The sequence below is a fragment of the Schistocerca serialis genome, chromosome 4 (genome assembly GCF_023864345.2).
Source record: "Schistocerca serialis cubense isolate TAMUIC-IGC-003099 chromosome 4, iqSchSeri2.2, whole genome shotgun sequence".
In the NCBI taxonomy this organism is placed as follows: domain Eukaryota; kingdom Metazoa; phylum Arthropoda; class Insecta; order Orthoptera; family Acrididae; genus Schistocerca; species Schistocerca serialis.
Window position 1 is genome coordinate 170,207,269 of NC_064641.1, and position 19,754 is coordinate 170,227,022.

Sequence of the window (19,754 nt, forward strand, 5' to 3'; positions counted from 1 at the left end):
CGTGAAGTCCATGAATGGCTGCAGATGGTCTCCAAGTAGCCGAACATAACCATTTCCAGTCAGTGATCTATTCATTTGGATGAGAGGACCCAGTGCATTCCATATAAACACAGGCCACACCATTATGGAGCCACCACCAGTTTGGACAGTGCCTTGTCGACAACTTGGTCCCATGTCTTCTTGGGGAATGCGCCAAACTCGAATCCTAACAGCAGCCCTTATCAACCAATCGAAGATGATCGATGACAGTGTGCGTCGGATTGTTGCAGATGAAGCACCGTCTGTGTGTGGCCTGGCGTTGTCATGGTGTAGGACAGGAAGCTTCCATGTGTGGACGAACTCTTCGAATTCGAAACTCGACTACCGAATGATGTTCCACCAACATCGACATAGTTACGTTACACAACGCCATTTCACACGCTAGAATTCGGAGCCCTGTAGTGACAAGAGAGCAGCAGATACGTAGGCGTGAAGAATAAAGATGTAGAATGTTAATAACGTTTGTTTAATTCGAAAAGTTTTAAAATAAAAGTTTCGGAGGCATTACTTTTCAGCACGTCTTGGTATTATTGTGTCTGTAAGTGTTTTTGTTTGTCAATCAGCAGGAAAGCTACTCTTAAGAGGCTCTTAACTTTCGTTGATGTTTTTCGATTCGGCTGTTAGTTGCTAGACACATGTTGTTATAAAGTACGGCTACTAAAAGGGGAAGCACGAATACTCGATTCTGTCCGTGTGTAAGCCACGGGCCTTAGTGAAGATCACTGTGTAAAGTCTGCACGGATTTTTTTAATTTTCTTTAATCGAATTTTTATGTCATACACAAATTGAAAAATCTTCTACACTTTCCACGCTAATTAAAGCCATCGAAGCATGGTTCTTTTCGAATGTACTTCTGGCCTAAAAGCGGTTCTTATAGCTGGAGCCGAGAGTCCTTGTTAACACTGCCTTTTGAATCCTTAAAAATTTTCAATCCCTAACATATATTTCTTTAGAACACAAATGCTTATTTTCTTAGATTTAGCTTTAAATGTGTTTAATTACAACGAAATATTTTCATAAAAATTTTCATCACCTCTTTCATCTACCAAGGGGTTGAATTTCCAAACATATAGTGTAATATGTATTTTTTTTATTTCCAACCGAAAAGTCAACTAGAAATTTTCAGAGATTTAGTTTCAAAAATCTTTCGTAACGAAATATTTCCATAAAAACTTTCATCCCCTATTTTACCTCCTCAGTCACTGAATTTCCAAAAATGTTGAGGTATGAATTTTCTATTTCTGACCGAAAAACCAAGAACCAATTTTCGTATTTCTAGCTTCAAACTTGCAATAGTAGCGACATATTTGCAAAAAACAATTTCACCCCCTGCTTCACCCCCCTTAGAAATGGAATTTCGGACAATTCTTTATTAAACGATGCTTACCTCATTACATAAACACACTCACCAAATTTCAAGTTTGCTTTCTTAGCGGCTTGCCCTGCACTATGATAGTCAGTCATTCAGGACATTTCCTTTCATATACGGGGTGATTCTTATCAAAGTTTAAAAAACCCCGAAGCGACGTAGATGACGCTGAGACAAGTAAATTAATATAAGACACATGGCGTCGCGAATGTATGGAAATATCCCTAAAACGGATGAGAAATGTTGAACATGTGACGATGTGACGTCAGCAGGTGACGTATCTCGCCGCATGTGCAGAGGTTGGGCTCGGGCGTGAAAGGATGTTTGAGCGATACAATACTTACATTCGAGCAAACGATGAAAATTTCGACATCTTTTGTAAATGTGATCGTTCTAAAAGTAGAAGTTACAAAATTGTTGACGTCGCTGTAATCAACTAAAAGCTGTTTTATTTTGTGTTCCTTTCCCTTCTTCTTTTGGTCATAGACATTATTTAGTATAGGAAAGGTAGGTCGTTTACTAGTAACGACGAAATTCATGGACTTAGCGTCCTCTACGGTATACGGTATATTTTTATTGTACATTATTTTGCAATAAACTAGCGGGGATAACGAGCTAATAAATAATAAATCTTACCTCAATGTAAACAAAAATTGTCTAAATTAATAAAAAGGATACTGCCTGCCAGAGGCAAGTCTCGAACCCTGAGCTCCATGCGCTAACGACGCACCGACGTGAATACGATTTCTCGACTTGTGTTGGGATGGTCAGCTGCGACGGATAGGTAGGCTCAGTCGCTGCACGTGCGGGGAAATACGTCATCTAGTGAGGTCACATGCTCAACTTTTGTCATCCACTTTTGGTGTATTTCCCGACATTTGCGGTCCTTGTGTCTTATACAGTGTGTCCCACTCGAAAGAAGCTCCACAAAAAAACATTTGCTTAAATTACACTTAAAGGCTATGCATAAAAATCAGGAAATGATATGAAATGAACAGAACGTGTCATACTTTGTTCATTGGGGAAATAAAGGTGAATCACAAAGGGAGCTGGGAGTGACCGTCCTCGACTTGTAAAGACAGTTGAACACGACACTGCAGATTGTCGAATGTTGCTGCCAGAACCTCTGGTGTTACTGCCTGGATTTCACTGATGATGATCGCTCATAAATCTAAATTGTGTGGTTGTTCCCGTGGACTTTGGCTTTTAGGCCACCCCAGGGATAAAAGTCGGGTAGTATTAAATCAGGTGACCTTGGGGGCCACAGTCCTTTCGAAACCGCTGTCGGGGAAAAATGATTCGACCTCAGCCACGGTCACTCGTAACGTGTAGCACGTAGCACCAACCTCTTGGTACCATCCGAGGGGAAGTTCTTCATAGTCCAAATTCCCCAAAAATTTCGATTAAAACTGCACTTTTTACAGTGGGGTGGAAAAAAAATGGTCCGATGATGCGAAGCTGAGATATTGCACAGAATACGCTAATGATTTGCGAATGCAGGAGTTGCTAGACCAGTGCACGTGGATCTTCATTACACCACAAACATTTATTCTGAGTGTTTACATAGCCAGAGGGGTGGAACCATACCTAGTCACTGAACCGTGCGTACTGCAATATTTCTGACCTCTAAGCAATAAATTGCTGAAACCGACGGCAAAATGTAATTCGTTTGTCACTGACATTCAGTTCCTGAAGAACTGTAAACCGGTATGGATACATGCCAGCATTCTTCGCAGTTCTGTGACATGTGCTCTGTGTCATTGAACATTCCTGAGATAAACGTCAACAGACTTTGCAGGAGAGGCCAATAATCGTTGCTTCACGTCATTCACTTTTTCTTGCGATATTGGCGGCCGTCCTCATCCCAACATCGTTAAACTGCGCTCCATCTTCTTCACTGACTTTTGTATGCAGCATTTACAAGGTACACGCTGGTCACCAAACCTTTCAACAAACAATTGCTAACATGTCTTAATGGAGTCAGTAATCCAATAGTGTTTCACATGAATAGCGATACATTGTCACTGAACACTGATGAGCTCCAGCCGCAGCAACGCGCGAAAACACACTGTGGCGTCAAACGATGTTGCAGAGTGCAGTGTTGCCTCGTCAAGCGTCACAAATTACACTGCGCAAAGTCAGCGGAATTACCAGACATGTTTGTGCGGTTTCTTTCGAGAGGGACACACTGTATTGAACAACTTGCTCAGCGGCATCTACGTCTCTTTGGAAGTTTTTAAACGATAATAAGCCACCTGTATAGAGGTATACGCATTAGTCGCACAGCTCACATTAGACTTCACCAGGACCGACGTGAGCAGCAATCTCACGAAATGACAAATAACTACCTCGACAGGTAACTATACTGTTGCAGCTGAATTCGAGCACATCCTAATAGACGTTTCTCTTTCATGAACGATTCGTAACACGAGCTTTTCACGAGCAACCAACATTCAGATGCGATTTCTGAATAAGACAGGTGCTGTGTATTCTTTCGTCATATACAGAATATACATGGGTTGGAGAAAACTATGAAAACACCTCGAGAACTGCATGCTTGGACATAAATGCAGATGTTAGCCAACCTGCATGTTGTGTTGTTGCGTCTGACCACGAGCGGCTCCCGTGCAATTTCCTCAATGCAACTCAGGTGTCAATTGTGGTCGCAATAGTGTTCTGTTTAGTTGTGAGTACATTATGACGGAGCTACGTGGGAAAAATGTTGGTGCTCGTATGTCGGGTGGTTCAATAACGAAGAGGGAGGTGTTCGATGTTTCGAGACATACCATATAGATTTTCAGCTCATACAGGGAAAGCGGATTAACATCATCCGCTAAGTCACAACGCGGAAGAAAGTGTGTGATGAGTGATCGTGACAGGCGGTCATTGAAGAGCATTGTGACGAATTACGCTACTGGCCATTAAAATTGCTGCACCAAGAAGAAATGCATATGATAAATGGGTATTCATTGGACAAATATATTATACTAGAACTGACATGTGATTACATTTTCACGCAATTTGGGTGCATAGATCCTGAGAAATCAGTACCCAGAACAACAACCTCTGACCGTAATAACGGCCTTGATACGCCTGGGCATTGAGTCAAACAGAGCTTGGATGGCGTGTTCAGGTACAGGTGCCCATGCAACTTCAACACGATAACACAGTTCATCAAGAGTAGTGACTGCCGTATTGTGGCAAGCCAGTTGCTCGGCTACCATTGACCAGACGTTTTCAATTGGTGAGAGATCTGGAGAATGTGCTGGCCAGGGCATCAGTCGAACGTTTTCTGTATCCAGAAAGGCCGGAATAGGACCTGCAACATGCGGTCGTGCATTGTCCTGCTGAAATGTAGGGTTTCTCTGGGATCGAATGAAGGGTAGAGCCACGGGTCGTAACACATCTGAAATGTAACGTCCACTGTTCAAAGTGCCGTCAATGCGAACAAGAGGTGACCGAGACGTGTAACCAATGGCACCCCATACCATCACGCCAGGTGATACGCAGGTATGGCGATGACGAATACACGCTTCCAATGTGCGTTCACCGCGATGTCGCCAAACACGGATGCGACCATCATAATGCTGTAAACAGAACCTGCATTCATCCAAAAAAATGACGTTTTGCCATTCGTGAACCCAGGTTCGTCGTTGAGTACACCATCGCAGGCGTTCCTGTCTGTGATGCAGCGCAAGGGTAACCGCAGCCATGGTCTCCGAGCTTATAGACCATGCTGCTGCAAACGTCGTCGAACTGTTCGTGCAGATGGTTGTTGTCTTGCAAACGTCCGCATCTGCTGACTCAAGGATCGAGACGTGGCTGCATGATCCGCTACAGCCATGCGGATAAGATGTGTGTCATCTAGACTGCTAGTGATACGAGGCCGTTGGGATCCAGCACGGCGTTCCGCATTACCCTCCTGAACCCACCGATTCCATATTCTGCTAACAGTCATTGGATCTCGACCAACGCGAGCAGCAGTGTCGTGATACGATAAACCGCAATCGCGATAGGCTACAATCCGACCTTTATCAAAGTCGGAAACATGATGGTACGCATTCCTCCTCCTTACACGAGGCATCACAACAACGTTTCACCAGGCAACGCCGGTCAACTGCTGTTTGTGTATGAGAAATCGGTTGGAAACTTTCCTCATGTCAACACGTTGTAGGCGTCGCCACCGGCGCCAACCTTGTGTGAATGGTCTGAAAAGCTAATCATTTGCATACCACAGCATATTCTTCCTGTCGGTTAAATTTCGCGTCTGTAGCACGTCATCTTAGTGGTGAAGCAATTTTAATGGCCAGTAACGTACAAGAGGACGGCAGTAAAATTGTACTGAAGTCAGCCACAAATGCTGGTTCTCTAAATTTCCTCTGTAGCGATTCACGGAAATAACGCCTCCTTTCCTTCAGAGACTCCCACCCGAGTTCCTGAAGCATTTCCGTAACACTCGCGTGATGATCAAACCTACCAGTAACAAATCTAGGAGCCCGCCTCTGAATTGCTTCTATGTCCTCCCTCAATCCGACCTGATAGGGATCCCAAACGCTCGAGCAGTACTCAAGAATAGGTCGTATTAGTGTTTTATAAGCGTTCTCCTTTACAGATGAACCACATCTTCCCAAAATTCTACCAATGAACCGAAGACGACTATCCGCCTTCCTCACAACTGCCATTACATGCTTGTCCCACTTCATATCGCTCTGGATTGTTACGCCCAAATATTTAATCGATGTGACTGTGTCAAGCGCTACACTACTAATGGAGTATTCAAACATTACGGGATTCTTTTTCCTATTCATCTGCATTAATTTATATTCATCTATATTTAGAGTTAGCTTCCACTCTTTACACCAATCACAAATCTTGTCCAAGTCATCTTGTATCCTCCTACAGTCACTCAACGACGACACCTTCCCGTACACCACAGCATCATCAGCAAACAGCCGCACATTGCTATCCACCCTATCCTAAAGATCATTTATTAAGATAGAAAACAACAGCGGACCTACAACACTTCCCTGGGGCACTCCAGATGATACCCTCACCTCCGATGAACACTCACCATCGAGGACAAAGTACTGGGTTCTATTATTTAAGAAGTCTTCTAGCCCCTCACGTATTTGGGAACCAATCCTATATGCTCGTATCTTAGTTAGGAGTCCGCAGTTGGGCACCGAGTCAAACGCTTTCCGGAAGTCAAGGAATATGGCATCCGTCTGATACCCTTCATCCATGGTTCGCAAGATATCATGTGAAAAAAGAGCGAGTTGCGTTTCACAGGAGCGATGCTTTCTAAAGCCCTGCTGATGCATGGACAGCAACTTCTCTGTCTCAAGGAAATTCATTATATTCGAACTAAGAATATGTTCGAGAATCCTGCAACAAACCGATGTTAAGGATATTGGTCTGTAATTTTGAGGATCCGTCCTTCTACCCTTCTTATACACAGGCGTCACCTGCGCTTTTTTCCAGTCGCTCGCGACTTTACGTTGGACAAGAGATTCACGATAAATGCAAGCTAAGTAAGGAGCCAATGCAGTAGAGTACTCTCTGTAAAGCCGAATTGGAATCCCATCAGGACCTAGCGATTTATTTATTTTGAACCCATTCAGCTGCTTCACAACCCCAGGGATGTCTATCACTTTGAGGAGAAGGGTGCGTAATCGCTATCCACCTCCATTATCTTCACCTGAACTTGTCAATATTTTGCAGGAACGGTGGAATAATATTCACTTTAAACACATACCGGACCCATGTTTATCCATTCCGAGACTACTGGAAGCAGTTGTGAATGCCCACGGTTTTCCTACACTGTATTTGACATGGTAATGTTGTGTGCTTTTGGTGTTTCATATTTTTGCCTACCCCTGCATAAGCTGCTACTATTACCTGCTTTGTGCAGCTGTGCTGAAACGTTAGTGATTTTCACAACCTAGCATGCACTACAATTGACGCCTACTTAGTGTTTGTTACATTCCAATTTCATTGTTTTTTACTTGAAATAGAAACAAAAGAAAAGTTCGGAGTAAGTATTAAATTCATGGAGAAGAAATAAAAGCTTTGAGGTTCACCGATGGCATTGTAATTCTGTCAGAGACAGCAAAGAACTTGGAAGAGCAGTTGAATGGAATAGACAGTGTCTTGAAAGGAGGATACAAGATGAATACCAACAAAAGCAAAACGAGAATAATGGAATGTAGTCGAATTAAGTCGGGTGATGCTGAGGGAATTAGATTAGGAAATGAGACACTTAAAGTAGTAAATGAGTTTTGCTATTTGGGTAGCAAAATAACTGATGATGGTCGAAGTAGAGAGGATATAAAATGTAGACTGGCAATGGCAAGGAAAGCGTTTCTGAAGAAGAGAAATTTGTTAACATCGAGTATAGATTTAAATGTCAGGAAGTCGTTTCTGAAAGTATTTGTATGGAGTGTAGCCATGTATGGAAGTGAAACGTGGACGATAAATAGTTTAGACAAGAAGAGAATAGAAACTTTCGAAATGTGGTGCTACAGAAGAATGCTGAAGATTAGATGCGTAGATCACATAACTAATGAGGAGGTATTGAATAGAATTGGGGAGAAGAGGAGCTTGTGGCACAACTTGACTAGAAGAAGGAATCGGTTGGTAGGACATGTTCTGAGACATCGAGGAATCACCAATTTAGTATAGGAGGGCAGCGTGGAGGGTAAAAATCGTAGAGGGAGACCAAGAGATGAATACACTAAGCAGATCCAGAAGGATGTAGGCTGCAGTAGGTACTGGGAGATGAAGCTTGCACAGGATAGAGTAGCATGGAGAGCTGCATCAAACCAGTCTCATGACTGAAGACCACAACAACAACAACAACATTACTTGAAATAAGCCAGTTCCCATTTTTGTGGATGATTCGAACTTGTTCAAATGAGCAGTGGTTGTTGGCTTTCTATACATTCCGGAAAGATGACTACTGTGTAGCTTTTTTATACGTAAATGACTATGAAAACCCCCTACCTGGATCTGCTGTTAACTTTTTATGACGGTAATGGAGTGCAGATTTTTTAAAATTATTACCTGACATAAAATGAAAAATTACTTATTATGAAAGGTATGTCGATTAAACGATTTTGTAGTTTAGAGGCATTCGTGGAGAAGTAGAGCGTGTGATACCTTGTTTTGACAGTATGCGCGGAAAACTAAATTTCACTACGGTATAGGTAGAGGGGAGACCAGAAACTTTATAGACTTTCAAATAAAAAAGGATAAGTAATGCGGCTTATTGTACTTTTCAGATTCTTTTACGATACTCATTTTCTCTCTCAACACTACAGAAAAAGCAAACTGCATAATTTTGATACCTGCGATATCCCAGCTTGATGCTAAGGCATCTTACAAAGCTAAATACTTTTAAAACAAGAATATAACGCGCAGTGTGGAAACAGATACAGAAAAGAATGAGAAAATAACGAAATTCTGGGCACAACGAATTACCGTTCCAATCCTTCCTGGTGCAATAATGATAATTGATGGTTTTACACCTATATGCAGTATAATATTTACATCTAAAGGTCGTTCTGAAAAACTGTTATATCCTCTGTTAAGTGAACTAAGTAGTTTTTCTGAAGACATAATGAGCATTCATAGACATATAAATACACGTCGCTGACGTTGAGAAGCAACTTAAAAAGAATTGAAGATAGGTAGGTCATCAGGCTGGAACCCCATTTCTGTTTTACGGAGAGTATTCTTCGGCATCGATCCCTTACTACCCTTGCATTTATATCGAATCTCTCGCTCAGTGCAAAGTCCCAAGCCACTGGAAAAAAGCGCAGGTCACTCCCGAATTTAAAAATGATAAAGGACGCTCTCGTAAAATTACAGACCAATATCTTTAACACCTGTTTTCTGCAGAATTCTTGAGTATCTTCTAAGTTCGAGTATGACAGATTTGCTTGTTGCAGAATAGCTTCTGTCCACAAATCAGTTCGAATTTAAAAAGCATCTCTCTTGCGAAACTCAGCTTGCTCTTGCCTCGCACCATAACCTGCGAATCATGGACGAAGGGCAACAGGCAGATTCCTACTATTTCGATAAGTGTTAGAACGATGCCCCACTGCAGACTGTTTACGGAGGTCCAAGCATACGAAATAGACTCAGATGTGACAGTGACTCGAAGACATTTTAAATAACACAACCTTGTACGTTGTTCTAGACGGTAATTTTCATGAGAGACAATTCTATCATCAGGAGTGCCCCAGGGAAGCGTGATAGGACCGCAGTCATTCTCGTCTACGCAAGCGAACTGCCGGATGGGACCAACGGCAAACTGCGACTCTTTGCTGATGAGGCTGTGATGTGGGAAGGTGTCGTAGTTGAGTGACTGTAGGCATACACAAGACGACTTGGATAGAGTTTCTGTTTGGTGTGATGAATGGCAGCTTGCTCTAAATGCAGAAAAATATAAGCTAATATAAAGTACTGGGAAAAAAGATCCTGCAATGTTCTAATAATCCATGGCGTACTGCCGTATGCAGTCACGTCCATTAAATATCTAGACGTGACGTTGGAAAGCGATATAAAATGAAAAGAGCACATAAAGTCGGTTGTAGGGAAGGTGAATCGTCGAGTTTGGGTTATTGGAGGATGCTAGAAAACTGCAGCTCTTCTATATAGGAGACGACATGTAGATCACCAGCGTATTGCTTTTTTGAATGTTACTCGAGTGTTTCAGATCCCCACGGGGTCAGATTGAAAGAACATATCGAACCGGTTCAGAAGCGTGCTGCTAGACTTGCTAGGCGTCGGTTGGTTAAAAACGTGAGTCTTACGGAAATGATTCGTGAACTCAAATGGAAAACGCAGGAGGGAAGAAAACGTTCCTTTGGTGAAATGCTAACGAGAAAGTTTAGAGATGTGAAATTTCCGGTTGACTACAAAACGATCATACTGCCACCAACACAGCACGGACAACGTTAACAAGTTAAGAGAAATTTTGAGTCCCACATTTTTCCTTCGCTCCGTTAATGAGTGGAACAAGAAAGAATATCACAATCGGTACTGAAAGGTACCTACCGCCATGCACCATCGGTGGTCTTCAGAATGTGTGTGCTGGTGTACCAAAATATCATTTCCATCACGACGAAAATTCCTATAATAACCTATAAAATACGTCGCAATGCTTAAAACGAGCAAAACATCCATGCTTAAATGTCTTCTGTATGCGATGCAAACAGTCGATTAGTTCAGAAACGTGGCAGAACGCCAAATATAACCATTTTCAAAAACCGGTAAGGTTTTCGTGCGTGCGAAAGTTGTCCAGTGCCAAAAGCACCCTTCGCTACATAACGTAAGGTGGCTTGCGAAGTACAGATCCAGATGATCGACATACTAACTAAAATGCCTGAGAACCTGGATGTTACACCAAATTATCAGTACAAACGTGGAGCTATAGGAAGGTCTGATTGTGTCTTTCAACTGCCAGTCTGCCGCGTCGTAACATTGTGAGTGCATCGGTGTGAACATTGTTATTGATTTCTTTACACCGTGTTCTGCAGTGACTGCAATTTTCTAAATGGCTGACTTGAAGAAACAAAGAATCTGCCTTAACATTTTGTTTTAAACTCGCAAAAGTGCATCTACAAAGGGAGGGTTTTCGTGAAGAAAGTTTGAGCCAAGCAAGGACATTAAAGTGGTTTAAGCGATTTAAAGATGTCCGCGCATCTATAGAGAATGACAAGCACGTGGACCGACCATCATACCGCACAACTTCGAAAGCGATTGCGACAGAGCGTGAAGTGATCCTACAAGGACAGGAGACAGGCAATCCATCGTTTGTGAAATCGTCTAAAGTAATACGGGACATGTTTACGCTCTCTAGCTGGTGAAATTAGCATGACTCGAATTGCAGCGAAATTTGCTCCTCGTTTCAAAACCGCCTACCAACGGTACAATTGGGTTCAGGTGTGCATTGAACTACAAACAAAAATTCGAGGTGATGTACATTTCATGACCAGGGTCATAACTACCGATGAGTCACGGGTATACGGTTGTGACCTGAAACAAAAAAGCAGTCCGCAGTGGAAGAAACCATGCTCTTCGTATGTCAAAAAAAGCGCTTCAAGTTCGCAGCAATATCAAACCAATGGTAACGTTATTTTTTTACAGTCATGGACTAGGCTATTTTCCTAAGTTAAACATGGTTCGGACTGTTGTTATTCTGAATTATTATAGCAATCAAATACCATTTTCGGGCAATACTCTTACAAAATATCTATTTTTTGCTTAAAGCTTTAAAAAACCTGAAATTTCAAGATTCTACAACTCTCTCTTATTGGCTGTAGCTCTGGTGACGCCACAGGCTAGAAGTAATGTTTGTAATAGGAGTGTTAGCCGAAGTTACGAGTGTTTTTCTGTACTTTTCTTCGAATAGTTTAATTATTAAGTGACGGAAAACGCATTTACAATTTTTAAGAATAAATGAAAAGGCATTTTGTTAAGGCTGATAGTGGAAACCTTTCGAAAGTTCATGCATTTATGGCCTTTTCGTTCTTCAAAAAAACCTAGATTTTTATGTTCCGGAAATAGGAAACGTGAAAGCTGCATTACACGGCGGCTGGAGCGGATATACTGCGACTATGGAAAAAAATGTCAAAATAGGTGAAAACCTGGGAAATACGGGACACCTGGCAACCCTAACAGAGGCACTTCAATAAGTCGCAAAATTGTCTTAAAACTGAGGGACTCTGGAACTGGGAACATTTTCCAGGACAACTTGTGAAAGCCTGCGCAATAAAACTCATTGGAAACGTTTTCATTCAGAATAATAATTCTGACTTAATTACTGTGGTTGATGCCGGAACAGCTACTGCTCCCTAAGTACTTCACTTCACCGTTTTCAAATGTCCGGACGGCGTAATAACACTCACGGGGGACTGCTAAGCATCACTGTGTTTGCCTTCAATAGCTTTACACACCGCAGTTCTTCTGTTCCTCTGGGTCATTAATTTAAATCAACGCAAAATTATGTCTATAAAATAAACAGTCGGCGCGACCGAACCTTACATTATCTGTTGTTCCACTGCCGCTGAAAAACTGTTGTTGAAAAGTACTTAAGCAGGACCAACTTCCATTTCATCATAACACCCTGGTCACTACATTTCCTCGTAGGTTCCAGGCAATGTTCAACACTTATCTTCGTGAAAATCATACAGCTTTGCTACAGGTTCAATGAAGACAAGTTGGAAGTGGCAGCCAGGCCGCTGAAAAACTGTTGTTGAAAAGTACTTAAGCAGGACCAACTTCCATTTCATCATAACACCCTGGTCACTACATTTCCTCGTAGGTTCCAGGCAATGTTCAACACTTATCTTCGTGAAAATCATACAGCTTTGCTACAGGTTCAATGAAGACAAGTTGGAAGTGGCAGCCATCAGGGGTGGCCGAGCGGTTCTAGGCGCTACAGTCTGGAACCGCGCGACCGCTACGGTCGCAGGTTCGAATCCTGCCTCGGGCATGGATGTGTGTGATGTCCTTAGGTTAGTTAGGTTTAAGTAGTTCTCAGTTCTAGGGGACTGATGACCTCAGAAGTTAAGTCCCATAGTGCTCAGAGCCATTTGAACCATTTTTGGAAGTGGCAAATTATTGTCGTCAGCGACTTGTTTGGGAAGAATAATGTAGTCGAATATTGTTAAATAGTTCCTCATATTCTTCGTAATAAGAGCTACATCACGAAAGACGGTCTTTCAACACTATCGTTGTGATTCATGTCTAATTTATCAGTTGTAGAAAGAGGATAATAATCGAAATTAGATATTAAAATGTAATATGATATAGAATTTAAAGCATTTGCATAAGTTTATTACGAATAAAGTAAACTTAAGAAGACAAATAAGGATCGATCTTGTAAACGTCGTGTTAGTAGTCGATCACGCTACCTATTACGCTACAACCGACAACATATCCAGGTCGAGTGTTTACTCACGTCAAAATTATCCTCACAGAAATAAACACATGTAGTGACCACTACCTTATTTTACGCGTATTCTCATTCTTTGGAACACTCAAAAACAATCACAAACAATTTTTCAGAAGCTTTTGTTGATGTATTTGCAGAATGTGATACTACACACTTTTTGTAAACTAATTTCCGAAGCCATCACATGACTCAGATCATGCGTTTTAGCTAGCTTGCAGATTATTTGAAATTCATTTACACTTCTTTCAACTACCGAAATTTACGTGGAATACAAGCAGGCTATGCGCATAAAATGGCGTAATTAACCATTTAAGAAGATGTCTAAAAAGGAGTCAAATACCACATTGTCGATAAGGAATTTCTTCCGTGTGGTCAGACTGTCAAAGGGAAGTTCTACTGTGACATTTTGACGGGCTGTGGGAAGATGTTAGACGTAAAGTGCCTGAGATATGGGATTAGTAAGACTGGTTACTGCACCATCACCATTTAACAACGCTCGCCCCCACCACCACCACCACCACCACCACCAACTCGCCTCTACTGGCCTCTTGCGATTTTTCCCTCTTCCCGTAAATGGAACTGAAGTTCAATGGGCGGCGATTTCAACCCGCTGAAGAAGTTCAAGCGCGATCGCAATTATTTTGAACGCGATTCAGGCATCACTTCCAGTACTAGTTGCAACAATGGGAAAATCGCTGGAAGGGTTCAATATAAACATGAGAGGTCGTCTACTTTCAAGGTGACGGCAGAAATTAACGTTTAAGGTAAGATTTCTTATTTTTACGGGAATATTCTCGAAAATTTCGGTTAGCACCATAATCCGGATATACTTTGACCGATTTTCAGATTCAGATGTGATTTTTTTTAACTTGTTTCGTATTTATGTTAGTGAACATAGGAGCTTGTATGAAAATATTACATACATTAGTTAGTATAATACATTTTGCAAAATGGAGAGGAAATAATGGGAAAAGATAGTCACATTGATCTAAAGGTTTATTAAGTGCTTTATTAAGACTCATAAAAGAAAAACTCTAGTACGGCTCATAAATCAATGTGATGCACCATTTAAATTATAAATATAAGGAAAGCTGCTACGATGGCATAACACAAATGATTCCAAATTTAGCTGAGCATAGTACCTTCAGTTTCATCAATATTAGACCTGATTCCTCGTTTCAAAACATCCATTGCAGTTAGAATTAAAATTATCTGTTCTTCATTCATCGAGACCATATCTTGCACTTGCGGTCAAACAAATGTCATTCCTCGTTTTCGGAAACATTTGACATCATATTCTGTACCTGAATCACTGCGTGAACGAAGCCAGCTTGCAGTTTGAGGAAGATATAACTGAGACTTCGCTTTCTAAGTTGTAGACACATTAACAATTACAAATGAGCATTCATCTACATACCGATGGTTACTGTACTTCTTAGTTCCACACAGTCATTGGCATCAAGCTGTTTAATAAATTGTGTATCTGTAATCTTGGGGTAACAATGACCAGTTGTCAAAGTAACCCCGAAACAGAGAAATCATGCATAAGACCTCAGAAATCGTAATGTAGTGGCGGATATATACTCGTGAACAAAATGTAATCACTTGTCTTGTTTGAGAATTAATGGAGTGGCATACTTGATATGTTTGGAAACACCGACATCTATGCAGGTAAATTATATTTGCATAACGTGATTTTAATACACTTTTACGTATACAGTTATAACTCCCAACAGGTTCGCCAACTCTTGCGCAAGAAAATCGGCCCTACATGTCGCCATTTTTGAGTATATTGAAGGATCTTTACCGCCAAACAGTATATTTTACTATTAATTCTTTATTCTGGAGACTCAAGTTTAAGATTTAATTACAAGCATTTATTTTATTCTGCGTCATGCTGTATAGAGCAATTTTTATATATATATATATATATATATATATATATATATATATATATATATATATATATAATCAGTAGCAGCTCGTGAGCGTACATTCTGGATGTTCACAAATTTTTAGACTGAGATAAAGATGAGTGTGTGAAATTAATAGCATCTCCTGAATAACAGTTATGCTTGTCAACATATTTGCACAACTACAGCCACTGCCAATAATAAAAATAGCCTCCATAACGCGTCTGGAATGAGTTTTCGTGCATTAGTTAACGAATTAACTTGCGGGCTGAACCTCAGACATTCTTATATTGCACCCACACAAATACTAACGCTTAATGTTCACTTCTTTGTTCGCTTGTAGTCACACTTACTTGATATTTTAACTTTCTCAGTCAACGATTCTGGCCTAGTTCCTTTGTGTCTAATTTTTCCTGATAATTTCCTTTCCTGTTAGCACATAAAACAGATTCAACGGAGTTCATGTTGACACAAGATACGAAAGCAGATTCCAACACAATAAACAACCAACACCAAACAGAAACTGCCATTGGTGAAAATGATTAAATTCATGTAGTACTGTCTACCAGCATGATCACTTCACTACAGTAGAAATGAGGTGCTAACAACCATAAGAGCCAAAAGCACACCGCCATCGATCCCACATTTAATTGAATATCAAAGAAACCAGTGAGGCAGCTTTTCGTGAATGTTCAGATATACGTACAATATGGGCCTACAGCACAGATAAACCTGACAGACATTAAGATCAACAAATGTCAGAAGCATGATTAAATGCTAGAGTCTAACAATCGAGCCGGCCGGAGTAGCCGTGCGGTTCTAGGCGCTACAGTCTGGAGCCGAGCGACCGCTACGGTCGCAGGTTCGAATCCTGCCTCGGGCATGGATGTGTGTGGTGTCCTTAGGTTAGTTAGGTTTAATTATTTCTAAGTTCTAGGCGACTATTGACCTCAGAAGTTAAGTCGCATAGTGCTCAGAGCCATTTCTAACAATCGACGACGGTTCTCAATACCTCAAGTGAATTACTGTATGATAAAATCCAAAACTGAATATGTTGTACCTCATTCATAATCCCACAAAATAAGTTTTTCTGTCTGTATAATTATAACGTGTATTGGTGTCCAATCTAATTTTAGTACTTAGTGAGTGAATTGCCATAACTGAAAAGCGTGCCACCATGTAGCAGGATTTGTGGAAAGCGAATGGGGGTAAAAGTCGGTTGCAGTGTGCTACCAGCTGATGGCATTTATGTAAAACTGTAGGTGAGTGGTAAGGGCTAGCAGTGCGCGCGATGAACCGTGCACGTTGGTTCAAATCCAAACGTATTTGGCCATTTGTCCCATAACGCAGTTTCGTCATGGCAATTGGGCATGCGCAAAAGTTCTTTAAAACGAGCACAACCGAAAATGGGCTGGCAAAATTTCACGCAGTCTTGAAGAGCAGCAATGAAATGTAGTGCTATAGATTTAGCGCGGTTGTCTTCAGACTACCGCATCTACATTACGTTTAACAGCAGTCAAGGAAAAATAACCAATTACTCCGAAAGGCGTCAAAAATTAAGGTGATCACGTGCTCTTTTGCTTTTACACAACAGCCGCCACTAATACACACACACATCAAAAAAAAGTTTTACATCACCCCGGTTCACAGAACTCCTCAAGATAGACATTGACTGAGCATATTGTACCATAGACACAATCCCTTTGACTGTTCATAGATGTCACTACACCCGCACAAAGATGTAAACAACCATGCATGAGCAGCGCCTATTACACGGAGGCGGTCCGACAGCTGATCAGTTTCTGTCATTCCACCAGGAAGGAGGTACACGCCTCGTGTTGTCTGTAGTTTAACCATGCCTAGACGGTCAATACCGCGGTTCGATAGCGTCGGCATTGTTACTTTGTGCCAGGAAGGGCTCTTAACAAGGGATGTTTCCAGGCGTCTCGGAGTGAACCAAAGCGATGTTGTTCGGTCATGGAGGAGAAACAGAGCGACAGGAATTGTCGATGATATGCCTCGCTCAGGCCGCCCAAGGGCTACTACTGCAGTGGATGACCGCTACCTATGGTTTATGGCTCGGAGGAATCCTGACAGCAACACCACCATGTTGAATAATGCATTTTGTGCAGCCACAGGACATCATATAACGACTCAAACTGTGCCCAATAGGCTGCATGATGCGCAACTTCACTCCCGACGTCCATGGCGAGGTCCATGTTTGCAACCAAGGCACCTTGCAGCGCGGTACAGATGGGCCCAACAACATGATGAATGGACCGCTCAGGATCGGCATCACGTTCTTCTCACCGATGAGTGTCGCATATGCCTTCAACCAGACAATCGTCGGAGACGTGTTCGGAGGCAACCCGGTCAGGCTTAACGCCTTAGACACACTGTCCAGTGAGTGCAGCAGGGTGGAGGCTCCCTGCTGGTTTGGGGTGGCATTATGTGGGGCCAACGTATGCCGCTGGTGGCCATGGATGGCGCCGTAACGGCTGTACGATACGTGAATGCCATCCTCCGACCGACAGTGCAACCATGTCGGCAGCATATTCAAGAGGCATTCGTCTTCATGGACGACAATTGCGCCCCCATCGTACACATCCTGTGAATGACTTCCTTCAGGTTAACGACATAGCTCGACTATCGACTAGGGTGGCCAGCATTTTCTCCAGACCTGAACCCTATCGAACATAGCTGGTATAGACTAAAAAGGGCGGTTTATGGACGATGTGACCCACCAACCACTCGGGAATCTACGCCGACTCGCCGTTGAGGAGTGGGACAATGTGGACCAACAGTGCCTTGATGAACTTGTGGATAGTATGTCACTACGAATACAGATAGGCATCAATGGAAGAGGGCGTGCTGCTGGGTATTAGAGGTACTGGTGTGTACAGCAATCAGGACCACCACCTCTGGAGATCTCGCCGTGTGGTTTTTTATGAGACATGGAAAGGGCGGACATGATGTTTATGTTGATCTCTATTCCAATTCTCTATACAGGTTCCGGAACTCTCGGAACCGTGGTGATGCAAAACTTTTTTTGATGTGTGTATAATGTAGTAAGACTTTTCCGGTTATCGCCGTTTTCGCTACATATTACTCACTTCAAAACTATATAGCTTGAAATGTATTTGACCGATGTTAATGAAACTTGGGCAACGGCCTTGCCGCAGTGGATACACCGGTTCCCGTCATATCACCGAAGATTAGCGCTGTCGGGCGTGGCCGGCACTTGGATGGGTGACCATCCCGGCCACTATGCGGTGTTGACATTTTCCGGAGTGCACTCAGCCTCATGATTCCAACTGAGGATCTACTCGACCGAATAGTAGCGACTCCAGTCAAAGAAAACCATCATAACGACCAGGAGAGCGATGTGCTGACCACACGCCCCTCCTACCCGCATCCTCAGCTGAGGGTGACACGGCTGTCGGATGGTGTCCATGGGCCACTTATAGCCTGAAGACGGAGTGCTTTTTAATAAAACTTAATGGGTTATAGACACATACATTGGCAGTGGAAATCTCAAGTTGCAGAAAGTCTCAATCAGCCACAAAAAACCTCTTGTGGTTTATGTAAAGTTACTTTTTCTCAGCCGAAGATAAACATACAACAGAAAGTGTGGGTTTGTTTTGAATGTCTCTTTAGTAGTTGTAAGAAGCTACAGCCACTGTTACCGTACAATGTTATATTAACTTTTAAAGAGTGATAGATTGGTTCTCTGCGCGCTGGACCGTGGTAAAAACAGCGGGCACAGTGGCGGGGTCAGGTGCTACGTCGCCAGGCAAACAGTTTTCCAGCAGCCCGGGGATTCGCAACGACGCATTCATTTTCACAGCTCTGCACGGTATTAATCGAGAGGTCCAGCACTCACCGAACCAGTCTTAAATATCACTCCACAAAACCTGTATCGCACTGTATGGTCACAGTGGTTACAGCTTCTTTCAACTGCAAAAGACACCTTCAGAACAAGCCTACGCTTTCTGTCTTATGTTTATGCTGGGCAGATCTAAATATATATATAGCCTAGCGAGGACTAAGGCAAGACAAATATTGTATAATTCATTTTGCGATAGGCTTATTGGTTCACTTGTAATTAATGCTGAAACTCGAGTCTCCATAATAAAAAAAAAACTCCGATAGTAAACATCTAGTAAAGTTCATGAGAATGTTGACGGGAGTACTCTCTTTCAAATTCTAAAGGTGGCAGAGGTAAAGTACAGAGGGCGAAAGGCTATTTACAATTTGTACAGAAACCAGAGGGCAATTTTAAAAGCCGAGGCACACGAAAGGGAAGCAATGGTTGAGAAGGGAGTGAGACAGGGTTCTAGTCTATTCCCTATGTTATTAAACCTCTATATTGAGCAAGCAGTAAAGGACACAAAATAAAAATTTTGATTAGGAATTAAAATCCAAGGAGAAGAAATAAAAACTTTGAGGTTTGCCGATGACATTGTAATTC